General features: G+C 39.4%; 1 long non-coding RNA gene across 3 annotated transcripts in view; it reads right to left on the bottom strand.

The window, feature by feature from the left end:
- Window positions 1–1222: 1222 nt before the first annotated feature.
- LOC116662618 overlaps window positions 1223–15016 on the bottom strand; it is a 28307-nt gene continuing 14513 nt past the window's right edge. The window contains exons 5-7 of one of the 3 annotated variants that reach the window (XR_004318591.1): window positions 4227–4344; window positions 3587–3726; window positions 1223–1771 (exon numbers count right to left, since the gene is read on the bottom strand). This is a non-coding gene — a long non-coding RNA (uncharacterized LOC116662618). Of the gene's footprint in view, window positions 1772–2970; window positions 3727–4226; window positions 4345–15016 lie in introns of those variants that run through there. The other 2 variants (XR_004318592.1, XR_004318590.1) reach the window with 2 other exon arrangements.

Genomic DNA, 15016 nt, shown 5'->3' with positions numbered 1-15016 from the left:
GTCGTACAAGGCAATTCTCTGCCATGTTTCAGCTCTTACCCTGTTAACAAGTGTCCTTTCTAAGGTCTCTTAGGTGCCAGTTTTTCACATTTTTGTGCTTTTTTCTGGTGATTTTGCTGTGTAAAATGGTTTCTAAGCATAGCACTGAAGTGCTGTTTAGTGTTCCTAAGCCTAGGAATGCTGTGATGTACGTTTCAGAGAAAATGTGTATTACAGATAAACTTTGTTCAGGTGTGAGTTATATAGTGCTGTTGGCTGTGGTTTTGGTAATGAACCAACAATATATATTAAATAAGATGTCATTAAACAGGAACATAATACATAAAACAAGTTTATGTATTTACTCAGTTGATTAAAATGTGTCCAGAGGCTCACAGGAATCTAACTCTGTATTTCCCCTAAGAACAATGGTTCCATACTCACTACCAGTGTTTGTGGCAATGTATAGAATGTACCACAAACTGTAAGAATTGACTGTATATATATATATTGTTTGTAAGTCCTCCTAGGTGAGACTGGAACTGTTGGTATTACTCTTTTCTTTGGCAACGTACAAATTCAGTACTCCTCAACCCAAAAGTCTCTGCATGCCATGTCATGACGCATTTCTTGTAAGACACAAATACAATATTATAGTTTCTCAACTTTTCCTTGGTTACCTGAGCATACCAAAGAACGTACATGCAAATTAATGAGGACTATCATTTGGTAGGAATAATTCTCTTGCAAATACTTTGGTTGGGTTTTGTTTTGGTAAGTCACATTAAGACGTTGGTGTCATATCATCTTGATTAATTAAGGGTTCTTTCCTATATTCACGTTAAATAGCATGAGCTAAAATATTTATTGTATATAATATACTGAATTTGGCTATATATATACATATTTATGTCTTAGACTTTATTTGAAGGAAAAATAGTCATATGTATATATATATAAATGTATACATGTATATGTATATGAATGCATACATATATATCATTTATACATTGTGCAATTTTTTCAAATAAATTTGAAGATAATCATATATGTGTTATATAAGTAGTCTAAAGAAAACAACTATTTCAGTGCTGTTAATATAACTAGTACCCAGAATTGAGTTAAAAATTGAATAAATAAAAAATAATTTATTTATGATATTGATAACAATCAGAAGATTACAGATATATCTGATTAAAATAGCTTCATTTGTAAACCACAAATGATCAATTCAAGACTTTGAGCCACACTGTAAGCCTTCTGAAATTTCCAAAATCTAGCCAGCAGCTGGCTGGGAATTACCATGCACTTGGACTTGATACTGACATAATATTCAGGAAGATAGGGCATCAAATGTAAAATAAACACATACATAATAATAAAACGGCGTTTAATCTGAGTATGTTTGGAAGCGAAAGCCCAGTGAAGGTCATGACAGGAAAGACCACGAGTTGGAATAGGCTGCAGAAAAAGAAGTGGGATGTGGAAAGACTGGAAGATCCTCTAGGTGAGGCTCCGATTGAGGGGGACAGCTTGGATCAGGGGCGAGGGCAGGGCAGGGAGTGTTGGTAGCGGTGGCAGTTTGAGCACAGAGTTTCAGTCTTGGCAAGCGGGAAATTTCATGCCTCTATGCATTGTTTCCTTTTGAGAGGGACCTTTACTTATCTCGACACTCTTGCTGGCGATTCTCACTGTAATTTGTCATCCGTAGTTGGCCACTCAGCAAGTAACAGAGCTTAAGAAGCAGCATTTGTTGTTCTAGAAAGGTTTCTGGATAGTTATACCATCAGATCTGTCATAAAAACCAAGAGCACTGATTTAAATTCTTTGGTGTGTTACTTAATTACCTTTTTAATTAGGATAAAATGTCTTTTCACCCTCTCCTATTTGAATACCGCCATCCTTGCTTTCGGGGCCAAGTTATAAATAAACTGCAATGAATAGCTCTCGCCCCCGCCCCTCTCTTTCCCCACTGAGCCAGCTGCTCCTGTGTGTTCAACTGTCGGTACTGGTGCTGCCGAGACGCTCCGAATGCTCCCTAATAACTCGGGGAATCAGAGCCGCTCATCGCTGAGGCTGACAGCTGAACACAGCTCATTGGAACCGAGTGTGCAAGAGGAGCCAAAAGACGAGGCGAGATTGATTCTTTGAGATGCAAGGATAAAATGCCAACGAAAATAGCCATGATCCTGCTAGGTGGGTGATGGGGGTGGGGCTGGGAGATGTGTTAGTCCAAATGGGAAAGGGAAAATAAAGCTCCAGTTTGAAAGCTGAAGAAAAGATAATTTACAAGGGTCACCTGATTTATTTACTTTTTCTCATGGACAGAATTTTTAAAAATCTCCTTTGTCTGCTGGGACCCGGAACTGGGAGATACAGAGGACCGCAGTTGGGGACCATCTGCCCAGCCTATGTAACCTCCGACAAGTTAACTGAATTACACTGAATGACAACATAGTTGTTGATAAAATGAGAAACAATAATCAGTTTAAGACTCACACGAAAATGTGCCTGACACATAGATGGCACTCAATAAATATTTGGGTTTTTCCCCTTATTTGAATAGTTTCTTGGTTTAGCCATGAAAGGTTGCTTATGTATACATGGCATGTTGAAAAAAGCCACTAAGGAACCATGTCCTTCACCAATTTGTTTAACATCTCTGAGTCTTAGTTTCAACAAATTTCAGAGAAAATTATATCCCCAAAAAGCAATTATGGAACAAAAGATAAGAATAATTATGATTCTCATAATCTTTATGCAAAGATCTTTACTCATTCAGTTTGAGAAAAAGTGTGACAAATGCGAGATACTTTGATTATTATAATATAGTCATATTTTTATTAAGCCTAATAGACACCAAAAATAATCACCAAAAAGATATTTGAAAAGCAGGGCTATTCTTTTGGAAGTCGCTTCTTTCCAAAATGTAGGATGCTTGTGATGTTCCCTTAGGTTGCTTTTTGTAAGGACTGTTTTTACATTGATATGTACCTGTCCAATGCCCAGCTATTAGTACTAAAATGTGTTTTCTCTCTGCGAGATAAATGATGTTCAAAGGCCAATCACTCTGTACAAATGTCACAATCCTCAAGACTGATTTAGCATTTCTCCCACCTTCAACAGATTCTTGAATCAGTAATACTCAGAGACACCACGCACATCAGATATACTAGTGTAATGCCTACAAAAATCAGTAAGTGGTGGTCTTGTGAGTCTTGTTATGTCTATTTTATTGAGTGAGTTTTTATTATATCTGTAATTGCAGTTCAGAAATACAATTTGATAGTCTTAAAAAAGTATTAACTCTTAAATTCTCTTAACCAGAGGGCTTTGACTTTTTCCCTGTTTTCCCATTGCTCTATAGTTTAACGTATTCCACATCAAAATAAACAAGAAAGCCTCAACATGACAGCTTTCTCTGAGGCCCAGGGGCTGGAGTGGAGGCTCTTTATTGTAATAGGCAGACAGGACCACCTGTCTACCCTGAGAAGGACTGAGAAGGGCTCCTTTAACTCCGAACTTAATCGCGATAACCACAGAATGAATGTGTTGAGACTGATTCATCCCACGCTCTCTCATGAGAATAGTACTCATATACCATAACCCCCAGACAGTGGATGTGATTTCTGATGGTCCTTATTTCCTTCTCACCAACAAGTGGGCGGCAGTCATCAGGGGCGTGACTGGGTAAATGGTTGTGGTTCAGTTTTACTCCTCTTCAGCTTCTCCTACTTCCTATTGCTCCTGCAAGTAGTGGACCATCAAGAACATCTCCATGTTTCAGTGTCCTTATTAGTACTTCACAGAATGTATGTATTTAAAAATACCTGAGTGTAGGTTATGTATGTGACAGCTACTTGGAGGTGGTCAGTTCTCCTCATCACAACTTCACTCCAAGGGCCAGTAAATATCTAACTGGAAAGGACATTACCAGATGCTATTTTGGTGATCAAATATGGTTGAATATTGTAGGTTTCCTATGGTTCAAATTAACATAATCATTTCGGCAATTCATAACTTTGAGCACCATGGAGGCTTAGCGGTTTAGCTTAATCCATTTCCCAAAAGGGGTTTTCACTGGTAAAATTAGTGACTTTGACATGTATGTTAATGTATTTTGGATATCATCTTTCTCTAGTGAAATTAATGCTATTCAGCTATGTGGACTGGGCTCAGTTATTTCGGAGACACACTGGTCTCTCATGAACAGAGCATAACCTTCTAACAAGCCCTTTAGGGCTTACCTGTGGGGATGATGCCTGAGGCTCGATCCTTTAATGGTCCCCTCTCCAGCCATTGGTCTCTCGAATATTGTCAAATCTGCTTCAAGTGACCCTCAGATGCAGAGTATGATAGTAGAGCCTACAACAGAGGAGATGGAGTTTTCATTCATCCTGCAGAATAAGTTGTTTGAAATGTTTTATGCCTGTTGCCAACACATGATTGTTTAATATATGCCTCTGTGGGTGGTAGAGTCTGATCTGACACTTGCTCATGCTCCTGCTTGGTAAGGAAGGATAGGAAATGGCAGCTACATCACCACCTAAAATATCTGAACAGTTGTGCATAACTAAGTCCTCTTAGGTCACTCTGTGCCACAATATCTTAATCTTCCAAAAGTGCCCTTGATCAAAGTAGAGTCTTTGTGAGGTAATTACTCATCGGTCTCCACAGAAGACTTTCCTCCCTCCCATCAGGCTGCCCTGGGCTGAGTGGCCCTGTGACGCCATGGTTCACTGACTCCAGATCAAGTGCTCTGTAGTAAAATCATGTGGTTTGTGTCAGCTCTCACTGGGATCAGCATGCTCTCTGAGAGGATTTAAAACCTTTTCAGCTGGAAGAGTCACTTCTTGCTTAGGGCTAGGACACCAAACAGACATCTCCTTATCCATGGCAACAGTGGTGGGACTGTGGTACCCTGCTGTAATCCCCACCCTGTAGTGTGGCCCGTTACTGCTTTATGGTTTCATGTCCAGTGTCTTGCAGGAAAGGCATTATGTGTGTCCGTTCTCTAAATTCTATTTCACAAACCACGTGGAAGTGATGCACAACTTGCTGTGATACAGAAATGTAACATATGATCACATATTCATTTTGGAACACAAATGTCAGAGTTTAGGGTTCCCTAGAAACAGATCCTGAGACACTGAGATTCATATCAACTGGTCATTGGAAGTGAGCTGCTCCCATAAAAATGGGTGAAATATATGCAGCTTCTTTTTGCCAAAGACAATTCCTAGAGAGCAACCTGGCCGTGAGCTGTCAGCAGCCAACACTCCCGGGAACTTGAAAAACAAGTACCACAGTCCTAAAGCACGGTCAGGTTGGCACATCACCACGTCACCTTCCATTTAGTCCCCTGTTTGGACAATTCTCAGTGAGTATCAGGCTCCTTTTATTTTCCTGAGAGTGTCCCCCTGGTCTGGTCTTGACTCATTCTTAATTTTGCCCTTGCATTCTCCAGGGCTACCTTAGTTATCTGGGCCCCCTCACCTCTCCTCATAAATACCACGTATCCTGAGGGGACAATATTCAGCCAGAGAACAGTGGAGTCTCCCTTTCCTGTTCAACATCAACCCAGACAGCTTCCAGCACTAACTAATAAGGGGAAACGTAGGGACAGAGCACTGCTAAAGAGAAACATGGCGACGTAAAAATTATTTGCTTATTCGCTTTATAGTAATTGCTACCTTCTCCAACGTGAAGATGGAAACAAAAGAAAATACAGAAGATTCCAACATGGAGCCAAGTGCCCCTAAGGAGTAGGAGAGGTGAAAAAAGAGATGGGAGTCATTCAATATTTGACATAACTTAGTAAGTTAAAAATGATGTAATGGCTGAGATGAAGGGGTCAAAGATGAGTTAATAACTGGGAAATCAGAATTGTACCAGAGTGAAGAAAGAAAATGATGGAGGGAGAAAAACATTCAAGAAAATGTTCAATTATTTTTGATATGCTATTTCTGGGAAACCAGGGGAAGCAAGAAAAAAGGGGGCAGGACTAATTGGAAGGTGAAGTGACTTTTGCTACTCCGTGGACCAGGAAGTGTTCTCTGATGCCTTCACCTATGAGACGGTCCTCAGTCTCCTCGTGTTTACAGGACTCTGCACTATGCCAGTCCTGGTCAGGGCTGGCCAGAGTGTGATTAAGACCTTCGGTGGGGGGGAGGGGATGTAATACTTTAAAATTGCATTCTTTTCCCAGAGTTTCTAGATAACATTTCTAATGTTGACCTTTTACTTAACTCACCAATCCTCCTTTCATTCAAGTTGTTTTGGAAATGCAACTTCCACCATGAAGTCTTCCTTCCTACAAAAAATTGTTTTTGCAGTTCTGTCTAATCTGAGTGTGCAAATGTAGTGACACTCTTACTTATCTCCACTCTGCTTTCATTTGCCCTGAGTATGTGCTTGTGCAGAAATCTATTCCCTCATTTCCTCATCTAGTCCATGCAGCCCAGAACTTTGCAGTTAGCTTTGAAGCCAGGGAACTACTACAGAATAAAAAAACTCATATTAATGACACAGTTTGTCACTCAAAATGACATCTAACATAAATGTCATTATGGCCACATCCCATATAAGAGTTCACATGGCGCAGAAGTCAGAAATCCCCACGAGGGGGTCACTAGTCATCCCTCAGATTGAAAGTCTTTATATCTATAACTATAGCTACAAATACGAATGTCTATAGCAATCTCTAGCTCTATAATATCTACATCTATGTCTACAGATACAGAAATAAAGGTATAAAAGGGACAAGGGCTGCCCATCATCTTTAAATAGAAGACAGCAAGGATCTTCACAGATTCTCTCCATGCAGAAGGAAGTCCCCGTGGAGAGGTCTGTAAACAGAATGGCAGAGCAGTCATGATATTTTATTCGGAGATACCAGTGTTTATTTTTAAACAAAAAGGAAGGCTCTCAAGACCCATTCATTTTCTCTTAACCACAGACAAACTTCACCCACCCCCTTTGGAAGCTACGATTATATTCCTAGTAAGCTAGATCATTTCAAAAAGAATAAAATATAATGAAAGGTTGCTCTTAAAACACAAATTTTATAGAATCCTTTGGACTAGCAGCTTTGGAACTTCTTCTCTCAGGGGAAGTGAATTTAAGTGGAACCGCACTTGAGTTCAGCTTGTATTCCCCTCTCAATTACCATCAGTGCAGCTGAATCAGGAGCTACCCCAAAATTCCTGAGATAGCTTTTTTAAAATCTAAAATAAAAGAAGAAAGTGTGATTGCAGGCTGCGGTGAACAAAACCTCGAGACAAGAGGGACAAAATCCCTGGAGGGAGGGAGCTAAGGGCAGGAAATAATGAAACAAACCCCTGAGACACCCAAAGCAGAATACGCATCTTGTGATCCTTGTTCTTCCTTTTAATTGTTCAGGCCTGCAAATATTTGATGGGATGTTGCTTGACTTAAGATACACAGTAATTTTTAACAGATAGAAAATAAACAACTGAGGTGATTATCAGAATGTGGAAAAAGAACAGCCAATTAGGGTAATATATTTGGGAGTCACTGTGATTAGAAAGCCCCCCAACAGTGGACCCCAGGCAGCAGGCAGTGGGAGAGACCCTGTCGTGGCTTACTGCTTAAGCATGCTGCAGGCAACTACTACATCAGTATTTAATGGCTCAAAACAATAAGATATGTTTGTAAGACACAAAACGTTATTCAGCAATGCTTCTCTACTACCAGTAGAGAGATCGTGGCTTGGGCTTCGAGTTTTCAATAAGTGAGAGGCATTTTTACTAATTAAAGTAAGTTTCAGAGCTGGTTGCTAGATTTGAGCAATTGTGGAAAAATAGCTCACTTGAAGACAATAGTGCAACCTGAAATTTATGAAATATTATCGAAACTTTATAGTCAAAATGGCATAATGAGAAATGGAGCTATTTATCTCTTATTTACCTTCATGCCTTAACCTAGGCCCACAATTTCAGCCATATAAGATGTTCAACTATTTTCTGAAAGCTCTAAGTGCCATCAGGAGGGGATTTTAACATAGCACTGAGAATACCCATGGGAGCATCATTTAAGTTGCCTTGAAAGTACTTCCTGATGCATCATTTCTAGCTTGACAGCTCTGCTCTGTAAAACACACTCTGGTTCACAAATGCACATGAGTGCCATAGCAGACTTTCCTCTGCTGACCCAAGGTACTGTTGCGTGGATCTAAGTAGTGTCTACACAGCAAGAATCTGAGTCTACAAGATAACAGAACCAGTTTTGTCTGATTACAGAAAGATTTTTGAGGGTACTTCCCCAGGCATGTTAAAAAAAAGAAAAAGAAAAAGAAAAAGAAAAAGAAAAAGAAAAAGAAAAAGAAAGAATTAGACCCACCTTTTATAACTTAGCTATCAGTATCATATTTGTGATGACAAATGCTAAATTTGCATTTTGATTCTCAACCATTCTATCACAGGGTAGGTGTGCTAATTTTATGCTTCCACAGTGGGTACTGCACCAAATAGCATGGATATAGAGATAGAGCAGACCTGGGCTCCAAGGATCACATTAACATACAGAGATGCACAAAACGTGCAAAATTAAGAATTAGATGAAGCTAAGATTTTAGTAGATTTAAGACTTTCATGTGAGCCAGAGCTGAGAATGACAGCTGGTGTTGCCAGGTCATAGTGCTGAGAGCTTCGATGGCTTCATCACCATAGACCTCAATTTCTTGGTCTGTAAAATGGAATTAACACCAAAGGCATCTCGTTGGATGATTCTGAGATTTAAGTGAAGTAACTATGTAACTCACTTACTAGTGAACCTGGCTGATAATAAATGCTCAATTAATGTTAGCTAAACGGTATTCGAACCAATGGTTTAAAAAGAAACAAACAGACTTTGCGTTTGAACTTCTGAATATACAACAATCACAAAGGTCCTAGTGAAAGGGAGAGACAGGGAGAGGAGCGGTGGTTAGCATGTGTTCCTCTACTCACCGGCGGCTTTGAGTTCCACTTCATAGGGCTGTTCAAGAACATAATAACGGGCCACAAACACAACCGCCCTTCAATAACATGAAGGTGGGCAGAAGGACTACAAAGGTGCAGTGAAGCACAATGGGAGGAAACATAAAACAGCTGTTGATCACTGGGAAGTAGTAACAGCAAACAGGCAGAGCTGGCAGGGACCAGCCGGAGTGGAGGTGGCTCAGAGGAAGAGCAACAACTGAGCTACCCATGAGGCCAAGTCGCTGAGCTCCAAACAGCGGGCTACCGGGCAAGTCACCCAAAGGCTTTCCCCTTGTACTCCAGCCTGGGGTCCTGTACGGGTCAGCGGGTCTCTCTCTCTGTGGTTGGGATATAAACCCAGACATCACCTCCTAGAGACAGCCTGGGAGAGTGAAAAGAGCAGAGGCTGTGTGTATTCCCACGGCTCCACCTGCCTACGGCTCCGGTGAACTTGGGCAAGTCACCTGACCTCTGTGTGGCTCAATAGTCTGTAAAATGTGAGGATAGTGTCAACCCAGCAAGCAATCAATCAATGTTAGTGTCCTCTGATTTCCTTCTCAGCCCCATGCCATCGAACATTTGGCTTATTTATATAGATGGCTTTATCTTAGTACAGGATTCAGCCCTTAAAGCACCGGGGGTTACTGAAGTGAATCTGCTGAGTCTTTGGCATGGGGACCTAGCAGATTTCCCTGCTCTGAAACAACAGGAAAGCATCACTGCACATCATTCCGTAGCAATCATTTCATTCTTTACCTCGGGATTACTTTTGCTCCGTGAAGCTCTCTAGAGTTTCAAAATTCTTGGTGCATTTGACGAATTTTGCTTTCAATCCAGTTCCCAGGTGCAGACCTTTTTATTATTATTATTATTATTATTATTATTATTATTATTATTATTATTATTATTATTATTATTATTATTATTATTATTATTATTATATCCCTGGCAACCAAACTTCAGTCTTTTAAAACCTCAAGGAAAGCCTGCTGTCATTGGCATTGCCCTTATCCAAATCTGCATGTACTTCCTGACCACAAAGTAGGTCACAGATAAGTTTGGAGCTGCCAATCAGCTTTGGATTCATCAAGCATTTTAAACTGCTGGCGCCGCAGCACAAACGCCAGTGTGTGCCTACAATAACGGTATCATTTGCATAGTTACAATCAGTTAGTGATAGAATAACTGACAGGCAGAGGGGTTGCACGGCAAATGCAAAGTCACTCAGATTTGCATTCATTTCGGTTTTAAACGGGGAACAGAGGACATGACTGAAAGGGGCATCGCCTTCCACGCAGCTTGGCTCCGCCACGCTCTTGCTATTGAGCGTTTCGACTCTTTGAACGTGCTTTGTGATCTTCCTATGAGCTATTCTTCTCAACAATGTATGACATACCTAGTAGGCATTATTATCCATAATTTAGTGAAAGGGAAGTGAATCAAAAACAGGTTGAATGACTTGTTCAACCCCGCAGGAAGTCACAGATAGTAAATGGTTGATTGAGTGCTTGCTATTATTACTAATATTACTATGATTAGACACGTAGTAGTCATGCACTGATTTTTAGGGTAACCAAATCTGTGCAAGTAGAAGTCAATTTTTAATGGTGCTTTCTGTCATGAGGTTTTCAGAACAGTTACCATAAAATGTTGTGTCTTAGCTAACTGGGTTTTCAATGTGTGCTTTACTGAAAATTCTTGTTTGTGATGAACAGAAACATGGTCAGCACAGCTTAAATAAGAGGAATTATTGTAATTCTCACAGGTGTCTAAGCTCAAAAATCACAATCCAGCTGGACCTAAGGTTTACCAGATACCAATGCTTCAACACCAAACTGTCTATGTCATTTTGGTTTATCCCTGCATCTGCTTCATTCTCCTTGATTTCCCAACCAGCTTCCCCATCCTTCTTTCTCTGGCACATGGCCCCAAATTCCCACCATCTATGATCCCTTGCTGGGGATATAAAATACAAATAGCACCTAACATTCATATTATCAAAAGATTCTGGTTGGTCTTGGGTAATCCAATGGGTTGAGGCCCATCTGGGTCTAAATCATCCACAACCAGGGTAAAGCATGAGTCTAAGGGTGCTGCTTCCAGAAGATGTGGGACAACCAAGTAATAAAACTTTTAAAGCATAAATGAATAAGATTAAAATGTTTTTAACCTTGAAGATTTTTTAAAAGTTCCATTATAGCTAGCTAGCCATTGTGATTAGCTATTTTCACATAAATCTCATTTATACCTATTGTAAGTGTCAATAGAATGTGCAGTAGCTCTTGTTTCCCCATCTTATATAGATCTGTATCATCCTCATTGACTTTACTTAATGAAAAATTGGCTTCCCAGGGCCATCAGTACTGGTTCTGGTGGGGGTGAAAGTGACTGTTAACTCTCAAAAACCATCTGTGAATATTTAGTCGTTCCCATTGATACCATGTGAAATAGATCAAGTGTTCTTTTCATTTCCTATAATAGCACCTGACTCTGTACTTGGAAGAAATCTGTATGCTCATGATCAAAAAACAAAAAGCAACAGCAAAACCAAAACAAAAAGAAACAAAACCCTGAATATACATGAGACCTCAAATTTCTATAGAAGAATAAGGGCATACAATCTAAAGACAAATATTTGTTTTAAGATATTATTTTACCTCACTGCAAACAATAGACATCCAAAAATATCTGCCAGAAGCAATGGGCAGCTTTCCAGGGCTCCTTTCCTTCTGGGCACACAGTGGGATTGACCTGCATGCCCCCTTGTAATAAGGTGTGGCCATAGGACTTTCTTTGGTTCCTTGAATGTTAGCAAAAGTAAAAATATTTCTATTTGAAATATTTAACTGACAATGTTGAATCTCTAAGTCTTTCATGCTTTTTGAGATTGGCTGTGGAAGAGGCCTCGTATTAAAAGGCTGAAGAAGCCCGAGTCATCTGCTGAGGGCGACCGCCCTGCACTCATAGAGGGCTTTGAGTGACTGCAAAACTACACTTCAGTTTGTTAAGCTACTGAAATCTGGTGGTTTGTTTAACCAAACTCCTTCTGACTTTTGGACTAGCTATGAAATACTGATGTCCATTTTCTCTTTTACTAAAATAAAAGATTAAAAAAATACCCAGAGCCCTTCTTGGTATCAACATGTGGCCAACTTTTGTCATATATGTGATTAGAAGTGAGGGATAAGAATTAACGACACAAAATTTAGCCAATTATTTTAACCTCCTCTCTAAATTAACCCCTTTTTTTTTTTTCAAGATCAGGGGTCAGTGAAATGAACTGTTACTATTTATCCTTCTCAGCCTATAATCTCTAATATTTTCTAGTAAACAAAAGAAAATGGCTGAAAAGAAACTCACTGATATAAAGTTATTCAATATTATTTTCAATGAAATTAAATTATTACATACTTAAAGTATTTTTAAAGGATATGTAGGGGAAAGAGTAATCATTGAAAGGAAATACACGTATGTCAGAAAGGGGTTATATTAGAGTGGAGGAATACTGAGTTATTTTTGTCATTATTCCAGGTAATAAATTTTTTACAATTTGGTGATATTGCACTTTTTTTCCCTTTTTTGGCTTAAGACAACACGTGTTTGTTAGCTCACAGCTTCTGTGGGTTGGGAATCTGAGCCCAGCTTAGCCAGAGTCTCTGCTTCAGGGTCTCACAAACGTTCAGTCACGATGTTAGTCAAGAATATGTTTCCATCTGAGGCTTGACTGGGCGAGGATCTGCTCCTGTGGTTGCTGGCGGCGTTTAATTTCTTGTGGACTGTTGAACTGAGGGCCTCAGCTTCCTGTGGGCTGTTGGCCAAAGACCGTCCTCATTCCCTAAGGCTTTGCTCAGTCCTTCCTAGATTTGTCTCATTAGTCCCAGGAGATCCACTTTCCACCTGCTCTGCACCCCAGGAGGCTGACATCTCTGGAGCGCACCAGCTATCCCCTCTGCCTTGAAACTTCTGGTTGGGTTTGACCAACAGGAGGAGCTCAGCAGACAATGTAGAGAAGGAGACTGAGTCTGTATTTCTGTTTCCCTAGTTCCCTCCCTGACAGGCCTTGAGCTGGCTGATTTTTCGAAGCAGAAATCAAAGCATTTTAAAATCAGGTGCTTTCAGGTCCAGCTATTGTCTCTGGATTCTGGCCATTACTTCCTCCTTTTGCCACTCAAAGAGCAGTAATGGCTCCCCCACTCTGCTCGTCCTGGTGGGCTTTGCCAACCCTGTGGGCTTCCCTTAATTTACTCACATCGTTGAAGATATTCCTTCTGACTGTGTCATCTGTTTGTCCAGAACATTGATATACTCTCCTTTGTGAAAAACTAGCCTAACCTCAACCTACTATTCAGTAACATTAAACACTTTCTTCTCTCTACCAAGTTTTTTTCTGTTAGATTATGACTGATTATTACATCCTTTTTTAAAAAAAAATTATTGATGTATAGTCAGTTTTTTTACTGTGGTAAAATACACATAACATAAAATTTACTGTCTTAACCATTTTTAATTGTACAGTTCAGTGGCATTAACTACATTCATACTGTTGTGCAACCACCATGACTGTTTCATGGCCAGAATGAATTACATCTTGCAAAACTTGAACTCTGTATGATTAAACTGTAACTCATCTTTCCTCCCTATCCCCAGTCCCCGGCAACCACCATTCTACTTTCTGTCCCTGTGATTTTGACTATTCTAAATACTTCATGTAAGTGTAATCATACAGTTTTTCTCTTTTCTGCTTATTTCACTTAGCATGATCTTCTCAAGTTCCATGCATGTTATACCATATGTTCTTCATTTTTTAAGGTTCAATAATATTCTACTGTATTTATATACCACATTTTGCTTATCCATTCCTCTGCTGATAGGCACCTTGGGTTGCTTCCACATTTTAGTTATTGTGAATAATACTACCATGAACATGGATGGACAAGTATTTCTTTGAGATTCTGCTTTCAACCCTTTTTGAGTACATACCCAGAAATGGAATTGCTGCATTCTATAGGAATTCTATTTTTAGTGTTTAGAGGCACCACCATACTGTTTTCCACAGCGGATGTATCATTTGACATCCCCAATCAATAGTGCACAGGGTTCCCACTTTCCACAACATCACCAACACTTGCTGTTTTCTGGATTTGGGGGATTTTTTTTATTGTAGCCATCCTAACAGGTGTGAGGTGGTAGATCATTGTACTTTTCTGTTTGCATTTCCCTAATGATTAGTGATGTGTGTTTTTTCAGGTACTTAATCGCCATTGTATATCTTATTTGGAAAAATGTTCATTTAAGTCCCTTTTTAATTTGTGAATTGGGTTTTTTTTTTTTTTTTTGCTATTTAGCTTTAGTTCTCTCTATATTCTGCATACTAATTCCTTATCAAAAATATGATTTGCAAATATTTTCTCTCCATCTGTGGGTTGCCTTTTAATTTTGTTGATACTGTCTTTTGATGCACAAAAGTCTTAATTTTCATGAAGTCCAATTTGTCTATGATTTTTTTGATGCCAGTACCTTTTTGTCATATCTAAGAAAGCATTACCAAATCCAAGGTTGTAAAGATTTGGCTCTATATTTTCTTCTAGTGTTTTATAGTTTTAGGTCTTACATTTAGGTCATGAATCCATTTAGAGTTAGTGTTCATATGTGACGTTAGGTTAGGATCTATCTTCACTCTTTTGCACGTGGATGTCCAGTTTTACGAGCACTGTTTGTTAAAAAGACTGTCTTCCGGGTTGAACGATCTTGACACACTTGTCAAAAATCATTTGACCATGTATGCAGGTGTTTATTTATGGACTTTCTATTCTATTTCATTGGTGTGCTAGTCTTTATCCTAACACCACACTCTTTTGCTTGCTATAAGCTTTGTAATAAGTGTTGAAATCAAAAGTAAATCCTCTTACTTTGGTCTTTTTTTTTTATTTTTCAGGGTTGTTTTGAGTGTCCCAGGGTCCCCTGAGATTCCATATAATATGAGGGTGGATTTTGCTATTTCTGCAAAGAAATATTACCGGGATTTTGATAGGGATTGCATTACATCTGTATGTAGA

Source organism: Camelus ferus, unplaced genomic scaffold (assembly GCF_009834535.1).
Source record: "Camelus ferus isolate YT-003-E unplaced genomic scaffold, BCGSAC_Cfer_1.0 contig808, whole genome shotgun sequence".
Classification (NCBI taxonomy): domain Eukaryota; kingdom Metazoa; phylum Chordata; class Mammalia; order Artiodactyla; family Camelidae; genus Camelus; species Camelus ferus.
This window is presented reverse-complemented; position numbering and strand designations above follow the sequence as displayed.